Source organism: Equus przewalskii, chromosome 15, assembly GCF_037783145.1.
Source record: "Equus przewalskii isolate Varuska chromosome 15, EquPr2, whole genome shotgun sequence".
NCBI lineage: Eukaryota > Metazoa > Chordata > Mammalia > Perissodactyla > Equidae > Equus > Equus przewalskii.
This window is the reverse complement of record NC_091845.1, coordinates 20296659-20313154: the sequence shown is the minus strand read 5'-3', so window position 1 is coordinate 20313154 and position 16496 is coordinate 20296659. Positions and strand designations below refer to the sequence as shown.

The following is a 16496-nucleotide window of genomic DNA, read 5'->3' as shown; positions in this document are numbered from 1 at the left end:
TAGGCTACTTGTTGGCCTGCATAGACTGAGTGCCTTGATTCTCTACAGGTAGGTGAGTGTGTCCGCCTCTATGGGGCTCCCCAAACCAGATTTACAAACAGCTGGCCACAGAGGGAAAGACTAGACTCCCTGGGTCCCTGCAGTAAGAGCAACCCTGCCACAGCAGAAGGACACAAATGGCTCACAAAGGGGTCATTCTTGGATCATTTGGACTGGTGACGAGAGGGAAGCACACTGCTGGGCCTCAAAAGGCATCTCATACATAAAGCCTGATCTTCTCCAAGATCAGGAGACATAGCCAACTTACCTAATACATAGTTATAAGCACAGAGAAAGCAGCATAATGAGGAGACAAAGGAATACATTCCAAGCAAGGGAACAGGACAAAACCCCAGAAAAAGAACTAAATGAAACAGAAATAAGCAATCTACCTGACAAAGAATTCAAACAAACACTCTTTTTTTGTTTTTTTGAGGAAGATTAGCCCTGAGCTAACTGCTGCCAATCCTCCTTTTTGCTGAGGAAGACTGGCCCTGAGCTAACATCGTGCCCATCTTCCTCTACTTTATGTGTGGGACGCCTACCACAGCATGGCGTGCCAAGTGGTGCCATGTCTGCACCCAGGATCCGAAACAGTGAACCCCAGGCCGCCAAAGTGGAACATGCACACAACTGCTGCGCCGCCGGGCCAGATCCCAAACAAAAACTCCTAAGGATGCTGACTGATGTTGTGAGACGACTGTATGAATACAGTGAGATTGTCAACAAAGAATTGGAAAATATAAAAAAGAACCAATCAGACATGAAGAATTCAATACTGGAAATGTAAAATTCACTAAAGGGACTCAATAGCAGAGTGGATGATACAGAAGAACAAATCAGTGAGCTCGATAAAGGACTAAAGGAAATCACCCAAGCTGAACAGATAAAAGAAAAAAGAATTAAAAACAATGAGAACAGTCTAAGGCAAATCTGGGACAATATCAAGCACACTAACATTCGTATTATAGGCGTCCCAGAAGGAGAAGAGGGAGACAAAGGGGCAGAGAAACTATTTGAAGAAATACTAGCTGAAAACTTTCCTAACCTAAGGAAGGGAACATACATCCAAGTACAGGAAGCACAGAGGGCTCCGGAGAGGATAAGCCCAAAGAAGCCCACACCAAGACACACTGTAATTAAAATGTCCAAAATTAAAGATAAAGAGAGAATCCTAAAAGTGGCAAGAGAAAGGCAACAAGTGACATACAAAGGAAAGCCCATAAGGCTAGAAGCAGACTTCTCAGCTGAAACCCTACAGGCTAGAAAAGAATGGCACGACATATTTAAAGTGCTGAAAGGAAAAAACCTAGAGCCAAGAATATTCTATCCAGCAAGGATATCATTCAGAATGCAAGGCGAGATAAAGAGCTTCCCAGACAAGCAAAAATTAAAGGAGTTTATTACCAAAAAACAAGTTCTACAAGAAATGCTGAAGGGACTTATTCAAGTGGCAAAGAGATGATCACAAAGAGGGATAAGAAAATTATCAAAAAAACAGAAAAAAACAAAAGACCAGGCAATAAAATCACTGATAAAGATAAAAATATAGTAGAGGTAGCAGATCAATCACCTATGAAGATAATATGAAGGTTAAAAGACAAAAGTCTAAAATTACCTATTCCAATGATAAGAGGGTAATGGATAGACACACAAAAGCAGAGGTTTTAGAAAGAGGTGAAGCTAAAGAGACTATCAACTCAATATAGATTGCCATACACATAGAATATTATATAGGAGCCTCATGGTAAACACAAACCAGAAACCTATAATAAGTAAACAAATAAGTAAGAGGAAAGAAATCAAACATATTACTATAGAAAGCCATCAAATCACAAGGGAAGAGAGCAACAGAAAAAGAAAGGAACAGAGAAGGAACTACTAAAGCACCCAGAAAAAGAAAGTAACAAAATGACAATAAATACATATTTATCAATGGCTACTTTAAATGTCAATGGACTAAATGCTCCAATCAAAAGGCAGAGGGCAACCAAATGGAGAAAAAAACAAGACTCATATATATGCTGCATACAAGAGACACACTTCAGACCTAAAGACACTCACAAACTGAAAGTGAAAGGATGGAAAAAGACACTCCATGCAAATGGCAAAGAAAAGAAACCAGAGGTAGCAACACTTATATTAGACAAAACACACTTTAAAACAACACTGTAACAAGAGACAAAGACGGGCACCACATAATGATAAAGGGAACAATCCAACAAGAAGATACAACACTTGTAAATATCTATGCCCCCAACATAGGAGCACCTAAATATATAAAGCAACTATTAACAGACATAAAAGGAGAAATAGACAGTAACATAATTAATAATAGGGGACTTCAACACTCCACTTACACCAAACAGAAGATCAATAAGGAAACACTGGCCTTAAACGACACATTCAACCAGACGGACTAAGATATATATAGAACAATCCATCCAAAACCCACAAAATATACATTCTTTTCAAATGCACATGGAACATTCTCCAAGATTGATCACATAGTAAGCCACAAAACAAGTCTCAATAAATTTAAGAAGATCAAAATAATACCATGCATCTTTTCTGAACACAAAGGTATAAAACTAGAAATCAACTACAGGAAGAAAACCAGAAAAGCCACAAAAATGTGGAGATTAAACAAAATGCTACTGAACAATGACTGGGTCAATGACAAAATCAAAGGAGAAATCAAAAAATACCTGGAGACAAATGAAAATGAAAATACAACACGGGATCTATGGGATATAGCAAAAGGGGTTCTAAGAGGGAAGTTTATAGCAATTCAGGCCTTCGACAAAAAAGAAAAATCCCAAATAACCACTGTAATGGCACATCTAAAGGAACTGGAAGAAGAAGAACAAAGAAAGCCTAAAATCAGTAGAAGGAAGGAAATAATAAACATCAGAGCAGAAATAAATGAAATAGAGACTTAAAAAACCATAGAAAAAATTAATGAAACCAAGAGGTGGTTCTTTGAAAAGATAAACAAAATTGACAAACTCTTAGTTAGACTCATCAAGAAAAAAGAGAGAGAAGGCTCAAATAAATAAAATCAGAAATGAAAGAGGAGAGATTACAACACACTTCAGAAATAGAAAAGATATAAGAGAATACCATGAAAAGTTATACACCAACAAAATGGATAATCTAGAAGAAATAGATAAATTCTTAGAATCATACAACTTTCCAAAACTAGACCAAGAAGAAGCAGAGAATGTGAATAGATCAATCACCAGTAAGGAGATTGAAACAGCAATCAAAAACCTCCCAAAAAATAAAAGTCCAGGGGCTGGCCCCGTGGCTGAGTGGTTGAGTTCGCGCGCCCCGCTGCAGGCGGCCCAGTGTTTCGTTGGTTCGAATCCTGGGCGCGGACATGGCACTGCTCATCAAGCCACGCTGAGGCAGCGTCCCACATGCCACAACTAGAAGGACCCACAACGAAGAATATACAACTATGTATTGGGGGGCTCTGGGGAGAAAAAGGAAAAAAAAATAAAATCTTAAAAAAATAAAAAAAATAAAAAACAAAAATAAAAGTCCAGGACCAGATGGCTTCCCTGGTAAACTCTACCAAACATTCAAAGAAGACAATACCTATCCTTCTCAAAGTCTTCCAAAAAATTGAAGAGGAGGGGAGGCTTCCTAACTCCTTCTACGAAGCCAACATCATCCTGATACCAAAACCAGGCAAGGACAACACAAAAAAAGAAAATTACAGGCCAACATCACTGATGAACATCGATGCAAAAATCCTGAACAAAATACTAGCAAATCGAATACAACAATACATTAAAAAGATCATACATCATGATCAAGTGGGTTTCATTCCAGGGATGAAGGGATGGTTCAACATCCACAAATCTACCAACGTGACACGACATTAACAAAATGAAGAATAAAAATCACATGATCATCTCAATAGATGCAGAGAAGGCATTTGACAAGATACAGCATCCATTTATGATAAAAACTCCAAATAAAATGGGTATAGAAGGAAAATACCTCAACATAATAAAGGCCATATGTGACAAACCCACAGCAAATATCATTCTCAATGGAGGAAAACTGAAAGCTATCTAAGAACAGGAACCAGACAAGGATACCCACTTTCACCACTCTTATTTAACATAATATTGGAAGTCCTACCCAGAGCAATCAGGCAAGAAAAAGAAATAAAAGGGATCTACACTGAAAAAGAAGAAGTGAAACTGTCACTCTTTGCAGATGACATGATTTTATATATAGAAAACCCTACAGAATCCACTAAAAAACTTTTAGAAATAATAAATGAATATAGTCAAGTCACAGGATACAAAATCAACATACAAAAATCAGTTGCGTTTCTGTACACTAACAATGAAGTAGCAGAAAGAGAAATTAAGGATATCATCCCATTTACAATTGCAACAAAAAGAATAAAATACCTAGGAATAAACTTAACTAACCAAAGAGGTGAAAGATCTGTACACCAAAAACTATAAAACATTGTTGAAAGAAATCGAAGAAGACACAAAGAAATGGAAAGATATTCCGTGCTCCTGGATTGGAGGAATTAACATAGCTAAAACATCCATACTTCCTAAAGCAGTCTATAGATTCAATGCAAACCCTACCAAAGTTCCAACAACAATTTTCACAGAAATAGAACAGAGAATCCTAAAATTTATATGAAACAACAAAAGACCGAATAGCCAAAGGATTCCTGAGAAAAAAGAACAAAGCTGGAGGTATCACACTCCCTGATTTCAAAATATACTACAAAGCCCTAGTAACCAAAACAGCATGGGACTGGCACAGAAACAGACACACAGATCAATGGAACAGAATCGAGAGCCCAGAAATAAACCCACACATTTTGGACAGCAAATTTTCAACACAGGAGCCAATAGCATACGATGGAGAAAGGAGAGTCACTTCAATAAACAGTGTTGGGAAAACTGGACAGCCACATGCAAAAGAATGAAAGTAGACCATTATCTTACACCATACACAAAAATCAACTCAAAATGTATTAAAGACTTGAATGTAATACCCGACACCATGAAACTTCTAGAAGAAAACATAGGCAGTACGCTCTTTGACATCGGTCTTAGCAGCATACTTTCAAGTACCATGTCTGACCGGGCAAGGGAAACAAAAGAAAAAATGAACAAATGGGACTACATCAAACTAAAAAGCTTCTGCACAGCAAAGGAAACCATCAACAAAACGAAAAGACAACCTAACAATTGGGGAAAGATTTGCAAACCATATATCAGATAAGGGGTTAATATCCAAAATATACAAAGAATTCATACATCTCAACAACAAAAAACCAACAATTTAAAAATGGGCAAAAGATCTGAACAGAGATTTCTCTAAAGAAGATATATGGATGGCCAACAGGCACACGAAAAGATGTTCAACATTATTAGCTATCAGCGAAATGCAAATCAAAATTACAATGAGATATCCAGTCAGAATGGCGATAATTAACAAGACAGGAAACAACAAATGTTGGAGAGGCTGTGGAGAGATGGGAACCCTTGTACAGTGCTGGTGGGAGTGCAAACTGGTGCAGCCACTATGGAAAGCAGTATGGAGTATCCTCAGAAAATTAAGAATAGATCTACCATATGATCCAGCTATCCCACTGCTGGGTATTTATCCAAAGAACTTGAAAACACAAATGCATAGATACATGCACCCCTGTGTTCACTGTAGCATTATACACAATAGCCAAAACTTGGAAGCAACCTACATGCCCATCAAGGGACGAATGGATAAAGAAGATGTGGTATACATACAAAACACAATATTACTCAGCCATAAGAAACGATGAAATCCAGCCATTTGTGACAAAATGGATGGAACTTGAGGGTATTAAGCTAAGTGAAATAAGTCAGAGAGAGAAAGTCAAATACCATATGATTTCACTCACAAGTAGAAGATAAAAACAATGACAAACACATAGCAACAGAGATTGGATTGGTGGTTACCATAGGGGAAGGGGGGAGAGCGGAGGGAGAAAGGAGTGATTAGGCACGTGTGTGATGATGGATTATAATTAGTTTTTGGGTGGTGAACATGATGTAATCTACATAGACTTCGAAATACATTATAATGTACCCCTGAAAGTTACATAATGTTATAATCCAATGTTACTGCAATAAAAAATAATTTTAAAAAAAGAAATAACTCAAGGATTCCTGTCCAAATCATACGCAAAATGGTATCAATATAGGCCAAGAAAAAAAAAGCCTGTATCCATGGTTTATCATCGAATGAACCAACACAAAGGGATAGAAAGTGGTTGGATAAAGAGACACTATCCTGGGTCACTAACTCCCCTTGTTCCTTTTGCCAGAGGAGAGGAAATATTAGCATCAGAAACTTGTAGAATAGAATGATGTGACACATAGATACCAAAGAAGCTACCATTGGCAGAGGGAGGGTAATATGCAGTACCATATGGGACCCTACTATGAGAAAGATGAGAGAGGGTAATGCATTGGTGGGCAAAATATTCAAGTTTTTGCTAACTTCTGGTCCAGAAGTTCTTCTTTCCTCCTTTCAGATATTTGTTCCCTTATGAAAAAGAGCCATTCTTTCATCTCCTCCTCCTCCATCACCGATGTTGGCTGTTTCTAGCTACTACGTTGAAAACTCTCCCTGTTTCTGCCTCTCACGTCATTCATGTGCTATTTGTATCTCTATCTTCACATTATCCATATAGCGATTAGAAGAACAACTAGGTAGGACAAGTAGACAAAGGCAGTAGTTCCTAAAGTTCTACACTTAAACCACTATGATTTTTAGGTGGTATAGATATGACAACAAATTACACTGAATTGCATTACTTAGAAAGCTGTTCTTTCTCCAATTCCATTTCAACCCTCCTAATTATGTCAAGGACAAAGCCTCATTTGGGTGCTAGTCTGACACGTAAAACACGCTAAAGTCTATTTTTAACACTGAGAGAATCTCTCCAGCTCAATACCTTAGGGAGAAGTAGGCCACAGTATACAGTGAGATGTTTTCATTAGGGGTCAGCAAATTATGGTCCATGGCCAAACCTGGCCTGCTGATGATTTTTGTAGAGCCCATGAGCTAAGAACGGATTTTATATTTTTAAATGCTTGGGGGGGAAATCAAAAGAAGAGTAATGTTTCGTGACATGAAAAAATAACATGAAAATCAAATTTCCGTGTCCATAAATAAAGTTTTATTGGGATACAGCCATGCCCATTCATTTGCATATTGTTTCTTGCTGATTTGGGGTTACAACGGAGGAGGCGAGTAGTTGCAACATAAACCATATGGCCTGTGAAGCCGAAAATATTTACTACCTGGCCCTTTACAGAAAAAGTCTGCCAACTCCTGCGTATACCATCGTTCTTCCTTCTTAGTATTTATTTTCAGTTACCATCAAGCTCTGGCAACTGACAGTACATTTTCTTTTAAGGGATAATGTAAAATCTCCTTTTTAAATAGACTGATTTATATTCTAACAAGCGAGGGGACTTAAGGGGAAATAGAACCAAATAAAATATACGTGGTATTTAGATCAAAATCAGGAGAAACATAAGCAAAATTATGAAGAATGCCTGAGAACAGCAAAGTTCGAAAAATAATAAACCAAGAAGATGGGTGCAGGCAGGGAGCGGTTGGAATATAAAACTAAAGACTACATAAATAAGACATCCAGATGTAGTAATCTGTCTTCTAAGGTCAGACTGGAGTCTGAAATGTGGACCCCTAGTGGACAGGTCAGGCAGGCTACCCAAAAACATCAGAGTGGCCAGCCTGATCACGGGGAGCAGCAGGTTCTTATCTTACATCCAAAAGACCCAGATGCACTGGCCAAGATTTCCTAGTCTGACAGTTGGTGAGACAGTCAGTCCAAAACAACCAAAGCTGTGTAAGTTGGGTAAAACAATAGCAAAAGGCCAAGGGGCTCAGCACGAGTCTAGGCTAAACACTTAACAGCAAACATTACTTTGCACTGATAAGGTATCCAGTATGACTTGAGTTCCCTTAGCTTTCTCCACTCTGATGGAAATGTTTCCAAAATGCATTGAGCATGAAAGACTTTCTGTATCTTCAAGTAGGCTCACATTACCATCGACAACACTTCACACTCTTCATTACTTGCCATGCACAATGTTTACTCTTTAACAATGGTGTTTCCTCAACAGTTTGACTACATTCTTTTCAGAAAGTTCTTTTTGTAAAACACTCACATTATCGTCTTTGCCTCTCCCTACTCTTACTGAATATGGATGTCTTCTGTGGCCCTTCAACTAAACATTTTTCCCCCAAGACAGAACTGTTTTTGGGTGGTTCCTCTAGAGTCATAGAGACTATCATAGCAGTGCTAAAATTTATCATCTTTTTCTTTCCACATGATGAATGTTTTTAAAACATGCTAGTAAAACCCAAAACTTACCTTATCCGAAAAAAAAAAAAGACTTGAAATGCTGAATTTTACATTTTGGAAATAAGACTAGTACAACTTAATATCATTTTTTCCACATCTGCACAGTATTGTAACTGGTCATCGTCTCAGGTGAATTACAATTAGTTTCATCTGCTATGGACTCAGAAGGTTGAGACAAGAGGTTCTCAATTTTTTTTAACCACAATGAACTACTTCTATTAAATTCCAAGCAGTCTCATCAACACAGACACTAAGTTTCAGAAGATTCTACCAACTAATACTTATTCATTAAGTATTAATTAATTCACACAGAATATCTACCAAATTGCCAATCAGAGCTCACAGACTGAAATACTTATGGCTAAAAGCCAAGAAACTTGACACTTGGGTTAACCCCAGAAGCCTTATATCATTCAAATGACTGAATTAACTTTAGGCCTTTTGAAACATACAAAACAGCTCAATGAAGTGTACATTTGAAGCTGGGTCCACAGAACATTTGAAGCTGTGTCTGCAGCATCCTTTCCCCCAAACCCCTCCCAATAGGACCAACTGACAGTTAGGGAGTTCTATGGGGTCCTGGGGAAGCTGACTCCACCCCAGCTCCAGAGATGGAAAAATATCACCCAGGATATGCCGATTAACATATCCACCTCCCTGGCCATCAAGAGGGTAGACTGTGCTGAAAACCAGTTCAATTAGAGTTTCAAGAATTTTTCTGGAAATCTAAAGATTCCCTTTTCTTCTCTTCTGCTCGGCATGTACAAGGAAATCTATACCTCAGCAGTTGCTTACGACAGCAACGAGGGCCAGTCTAAAGACAAGCCAACATGGTGGAAAACAGAGCAGAGACAGAGCTGGATTAAGGCTCTCCGGCAGTCTACCTACTAAGGACTTGCCAGGGACACTGTTTACGCCTGTCTGAACTGGAATTTCGGTTGCTTACAACCAAATTCACCCTAACTTAAATACTGAAAAACTCTATGATTAGATTTCCAAAAGCCCTGGAATTCTGGGACCTCAGGCATTGGGAACCACTGTTCTGGTGACAAATAGATTTTATACATTTAGATGGGGGTATCAGAACGTGTAAAATAACAATAAGCGTGCATTTCAAGCTTGGTGAATATTTTTTAGAGCTTTTGTATCCCCAGGTCAGGCGTGTCACTGTGAAAACTGTGAAAGATAACAACACCAGGAAATAGCCTGATGTTCCTCATCTAATTATAAGATAGCCATGCTGGCTGACATTATTATGGTAAAGTGACATGAGGAGAGGAGCCAGCTCCAGGTGGCTGACTAACCACAAATGCTTTCAGCTAGCTCTGCATCAAAAGGCAACACTTAACCATTTCATTAACATCCTTAATTTCCAGGGGAGGGGAGAGAATTCTTTACCACAGAAGACCTGCTTTAAGAATGACACATGAAGCGGTAAACTTTACAAGGAAGATTAAATGACCAAAGGAACAAATAAAATGCTATTAAATATTCCCATAAACTAGGTGTTTGTAAAGCTGAGATTCTGGTTTTCTGCCCCAGGATTTAGAGGAGACAGACGGTTGGCCTAGTGTAAGAAAGTATCAGTGAGAAAACCCTAGTAGTTATGGCCTGCACTTTGAACTCCTCTATGCAACTCAAGACACAACCTATTCGGTTGATTAAAGGGGAGTGGTTGAAAAGAATGGAGTTTGATGGGTAGGGCCAAAATTGGAATAAAACCCTAATATATCTCTCTATGCAAAGTAGTCTTAGTTTTTGCTGCATTTTAAGGAGAGGGAGTGGGAGGAGAAAGGAAATGGTGTCTATGCATGTGTATAGGTAAAAAGACGATCATTTTACCAGTCAGCAGTTCCTTCTTGATATGCTGCTTGAAATGTGGAAGACGAGGCCCCCAGGAAGCCGGCCTGGAAGGAGATGGTGAACAGAAAGAGAAAACTAAATTGCTGTTTTTAAGAAATATGAGTAGGTAACAGAAAGCAGAGAAATGAGAAGTGAGAAGAAAGATGAAAGAAGAGAGAAGAAAGGACAAGTTAGGCCATTTGGAGGTCATGATCTATGGGAAAAAGCTATCAAAAGACAGAGCAGGCAGATATATACTTCATGAACAAGGCTGTCAAACATTTGCTTCTGAATTTTTCTGAGGCAAACCTCCTCAAACTCCCCAAACTTCAACGCCCTATGTGAGTTGTGTGGAAGGAAATCATGGAGAGGAGCTAATTTCCAGCTCTGTAGAGGGAAAAAGAGAATCACAATGACAAGAGAGAATATCTGGAGTTCCTTAACCAAAATCAATCATGAAAATGAACCCTCCAGGAAGTCTCATTGGAATTCCCATGGGGAATAAAAGAAAGGCTCAAGCCAATTTTATTAGAATCTCAAAAGTCAGGGTGACCTCAGTTGATAAATGACTTCTCAAACCATTATGACAAAGCCCTCAGTAACGTGGCCAACTGGAGACTCCCAGGAGAAACATAAACCATATCCCAAGTTGATACTGGTGTGAAGACCTGCAGAATTTTGTTAAATCTATTTTCTTAAAATGAATATCACCATCTGTAAAGGGCTCACATGAATTTCACAGTACTGGCAGTATGAGTAGCCGGTGGCATTGTAGCTTTTTTAAGGTGTTCCAAACCATTCCAACCCTTCAGTAAACGTCCATGTAAGAAATCAAGAAGTAGAAGCTTAAGTTTACTAACATGGGAGGCAATTGCTGTCAGGGTGACATTTTATAGAACCCTGAAAGGAAATCACTTAGCGGCATCTTGAAAAGAAAAAGGGCACTATCTCATTCTCCAATCAGTAACACAAAACAAACGTTAGCAATAACACGGCATTTTTTCGGCAGTTGGAAAAAAAAATTAAAGACCTGGAAGTCTGAATTGTTAACCTTATTAGTAATTAAGAAGCAGCACAGGGAAAGGAAGTAAAAAAATTCTTAACAGTAATCCTTCATTGGCCAAAGCAATGAAAGCAATAAGCTTCCCATTTGCATTTCAGCAGACAATTAGATTTCCAAAGGAGAAAAATATCACCCCAAATGAAAAGTTAACACGTTTATTGACCACACTCTTAGCCCATATTTCACAACATAATGGTAATCTTGCTGAATTCTGTAAAATCCTATTATAGATCATTTAGCATTTACTATAGCATTTAAAGCAGCCAGGCTTCTGTGTTGGAATGCATTTTGGGGGTATAAAATTCTGTGTGTTGGTCTGAACCTCACACACTCTAGAAGTAAACTCCATCTTCCTTCTACTGCTCTCAAGATGCAGCACCAGGGAGCAGAATCTTCCCCCGTCAGCTGTTCATAGGAGAGACTGATACCTGGTCTACCCTTCCTGTCTCCACTTGCTGAGGTGGGAAAAGCTCCCAAGGATACTTATGTGTGCTTAAGGGATCGGAGCATACTCATGATACATATACAAATACACACAGTAATACATATGAATGTATATAGGGATACATATATAAATACGCACATGAATATGTATACAAAAATGAATATGCATAGGTATGTGTCTGAAGCATGGCCTACAAATCTGTCATCTTCAATGCGCAGAAAGATTTTTCTTTATCTCATAAGGCTGATTTATTTCCTAGTCTCCTTCTCCAGCCACTCTTTCTTCTTCCCCCACTCACTAAATGTACTCTCTTGCTCTCTACACTCACTTCCTTAGCTTCAAATCCACATCTCCAGCCCAACTACCTTCCCAATCTCATGTTCAATGTGTGTTTCATCATCTTCCAGAAAGATTCTGCCTGAAATTGACAAGTGCACCTAAATCGACATTCAAATCTCAGCTCATTGCTTCCCAGTCTGCCCCCTCTCCTCTTCTGGGAACACCCACCTGATTCCACTAATCATCTATCACTTTCACGCCAAGTCCAGCCAATGAAACTTCAAGAGTTTTTTGCCCCTCCATTGTCGCCTTTCCAATCCCTTCAACTACCCCACTGAAGACTTTGATTGTGGCTCTTCAGAAACATCACAATTTCCTCTAATTTGGGCTCCTCATTATATTCTATAAAATGATGACAGATGAACTATTCTAGAGCTTGGCTCTGACCAAGAGACTTCTGTGCTAATAAAAACCGTGGCTATGCCCACCGGCTGTGTAATCAGAATCTTCAAAAGGCTGGTCCTTGAGTCACAGAGCCAATTTGAAATCATGGCTCCATCTCACTACTTTGAGCCTGTGGTAAGATCACATATCCCTTCCAAGACTCAATTTCCTCATCTTATAGTAATCTATGGATAATAACAGTACCCCCTTCCTTGGATGCTTATAATAAACCGTAAATCACTATGCTTGGCACCTTGCCCATAGCAAATGTTATCTGCTATTATTAATATTAATTAATATTAATATTACTGGATAAATTCCTTGCTTCTTAAGCTGAATTTAAAATCCTCCATGGATGTATGGCAGCTACCTTTGCAACTCATTTTCTCTCTTCCCCTTTATAAAGGCTATGTCCCAGTCAAAGGGACTGATTCACTGTTCTCCTCAAGTACCAAGCTTTTTGGTCTTTGTTGCTTATTCACTCTGTTCCAATGAGCCAGAAAACCATCTATCTTCCCCTAAACCAAACATCTAACATTTGCATCTTCAGCAAGCAGTCAGTTCTCCATGGAGTAAAGAAGTATCTCACTTCTCTTAACACTTTATTCCAAGGACAGCATTTGAATATCAACTTTTGTTTTCTCAAAATTGCCTACAGAAATTTTAAACACAGACTGAGCTATCAGCTGCATAAATGGTGAATGGGGTAGAGGATAGAGGAATAAATGGGGAATGGGGTAGAGGATGGAAGAATAAACGGTGAATGGGGTAGAGGACAGAGGAATAAATGGTGAATGGGGTAGAGGATGGAAGAATAAACGGTGAATGGGGTAGAGGACAGAGGAATAAATGGTGAATGGGGTAGAGGATGGAAGAATAAATGGTGAATGGGGTAGAGGACGGAGGAACAAATGGTGAATGGGGTAGAGGACGGAGGCATCAAATGATCATTTCACGCACACCGTGGGGCATCGTGCATCTCTTTTAAGACTAAAGTCAAAATTTCTTAATAACTTTATCATCCTGAACTCCTCTACTACTAGTTAGTAAACATATCAACTTTTCTCAGTTAATTTAATACTGATCTAACTGAAACAATTAGTGATTTTATTTCTAAAATATCTATAATTATATTTCGTTTCTTTTCCCATAATAATTAAGGATTTCAGATGCTCTAATAAGCTACATAAGAACAAGTCTTAGCTGTCGGTGAAACCACTTCACACCAAAATGACTTAATATTGCCTGTAATCTGTCTCTCTGAAATCATATTGTTTACTCCACAGAAATATATAAACTTCTTAATGTGGATATGAACAAATGTATACCAATTCTTAAAAGCGACATACGCATCTGTGATTATTACATATTATAAGCTCCATAACCACACCCATGTCATCTTCAAATGGTATTTATTAAGGACCCATATGTTCACGCTGCACGACAAAAACAAAGCCGCTGTTCAATCCAGCTTCTATTTATTTCAACGTTTAATGCTCTTAAGAGAATGGGTGGTACTCTGTTATTGAAAAAGTTTGTAACTGTCAAAACAAGAAACTGACTTGGTTGTAGTCAGAGGCATATAATGCCAACACCAAACCAAAGCCAGAACATACAGTAAAAAGAAAAATTCTGTCAATTTTTCCGCCTGAAAGTCTGTTTCTATGCATTGCCTATATATCCAGCCAATTCAAAAGGGATGAAAAGTAAAAATCCTCTGCTGTAATGTAGCCAATACAGCCAGTGGATTTCCTTTTCTAACTTTATTTTTTGAATGTCCTGTAGACTCATCGTAAATCATTTCCAATCTAATTCTCCTGCTTCCCAATTTTAACTGTCGGCCTTATTTAAAGAATTGCCTCTATATTTAACAGATTCCATATCCATTCTGAGAGCTAGTAAGCTAAAAAAGAATGTGTTGTTCTAAAATGCACCATTCAACTGCCTGACTTTTTAAGCAGCTTAAATGTTAAACGTCCCAATTGTCGTACCTAGCAGTGATTTGAAAACGACACAGATGACTTTCCAGTAATAAAGAAAATCACACTTTAGCGCACGTTCGACGGCTCTCCCTTCCAGGTTTCAGGTGAAATGTTTTTATAAATGTGTATTCTCTAAATCCACCCGGAACTTGCACCACTTCTCCAACAACAAAATACATAAGCATTCAACAGAACACAACTGCAAATTTTCTTTTTATGCGACGTAAGATACACATTGTAACTAACACTGGTATTTTTTTTTATCTGATAGACTATTATGCCTTTTATTAAAATTAAAAATTAAATAAAGTCTCCCAAAGCACAAGGTAACAGTCGACACTTGGTTGTTTTCAAGGGTCCTCCGGGGAGAAAAGGGAAGAAGGAAAAAATGCGGTGGCAGTTACAACAAATTAACAACATATAATAAAAATGCCATAAACATGCGGCATACATAATAAATCTAATCAAGTCTACAAGGCGGGCAGATAAAAATGATTAACTGCCACTATCCTTGAAAGAAAAGAAAAATTTTGTCCCCTGTTATTCATCACAGCTAATGTTCTGACCCTAAATCTAACGTGTAGATCGAATGATCTTTACAGCCACACGCTGTACCAAGTAGAATGTTCTTTTCACTTCCTATTTTATTTTCTGAGAAATCAGGAAAACAAATATGCCACAGACAGTTTTTAATTAAAGGTGTGGCTTTTGGGGACGTTAATAAAGGTTCTTAGAATCTTCATCTCTATCAACAGAAAAAGAAATAACAAAAAAAATCCCTCCAGTCTCTATGTATTGATAAGACAAAAATACACAAATACTACCCATCTTGAGGCAACATTCTGTCACTTTTTTATTGGTTGACTGTATTCGTTTCCTAATTCTGATATATTACCAATTCAGCAAGGTGTCCAGCCAAGGAGGAATATACATGCTAAATCTGTAAGGTGTGGATATAAGGTTCACCTAAAGGAAATGTAAGAAAACTGAAGCTTGCCTAAAAGGTAGGCTCTGTGGTGTAACAAAGGCCTGGATAACTTCCACGAGAGGCGCATGAGTTCCCACTGACAACGACTATCACCTTGACAGGTAGCAGACCTCAGACTGCTTTGCTGTTACCATTAAGATTCTCCAGACAGAACCGCTATGACAAGAAGGGTTACCTAAAGTGAGGATTAACACACTGACAGGTAAAAAAAATAAAAAATAAAATAAGATTAAAAAAAAAAAGCTGAAGAGGTTCAAATGAACAAACTCCTACTTGTTCCTCAAAGGAAAAACAAAGAGCTTTCAGAAGGATCTCCTCTGAGACATGTAATAGAATATGAGTAAATTATAACTATTAAAAACCATTAAAGATAGAATAATTGAGAATACCTGTTTGGGTAACAATGACTTTCTTGAATTCCTCATAACAGAGGGTCTATTTTTAATCACTCTTTTTGCAAAAACTTGCATAATGTAACAATAACTGCAGATTTTTAATTTTTATACATCCACAAGAGCATAAAGTGAAAACCATAAATTATATACTAACTCCAGCTGTTAAATGTTGGCATTTTGTCTTTAAAAAAAAAAAAGTTCAAAAATCTGTTTCCTTAAACCAAGGAAATGTGGGAAAAGGCCATCCTGCCAGTGGAAACCTTCAGCAGCAGAGAGCTCATGCTGCGGTTTCTTGCCGAGGCAAGCAAACTCCACTGAAAGAGAAGTCGCTGCCAACTCAAATACTGTTTGCTTTCACACCCAAGAACAAACTGTGTGCACGGCAAAGGCATTCGAAGGGCTGGGAGCAGCTGGAGAGGACTGAAGAAAGGTAACAGTGGTGTCAGAGCTACTGTAAACTGGTTCTCGCTTTTCTATCAGCAAGTTAGCATCCCAGAAAACAACGCCATGCCTCCTGCTTGGGTCCCAGCAGGCCTAAGTCAGGACCTGCTCTAATTCACAACCTTCTTTTTCCAAGCCAACAAAGCCAAG

General features: G+C 38.4%; 1 protein-coding gene across 4 annotated transcripts in view; it reads right to left on the bottom strand.

Annotated features, from left to right (window-relative positions):
* FOXP1 (forkhead box P1) overlaps window positions 1-16496 on the bottom strand; it is a 412016-nt gene that overhangs the window by 384056 nt on the left and 11464 nt on the right. Inside the window, exon 1 of one of the 4 annotated variants that reach the window (XM_070576789.1) lies at window positions 10310-10369. The exons of the other annotated variants lie outside the window; for them this stretch is intronic. The gene's annotated coding sequence lies outside the window, so the exon portion shown is untranslated. Of the gene's footprint in view, window positions 1-10309; window positions 10370-16496 lie in introns of those variants that run through there. 4 annotated transcript variants of the gene reach the window in all.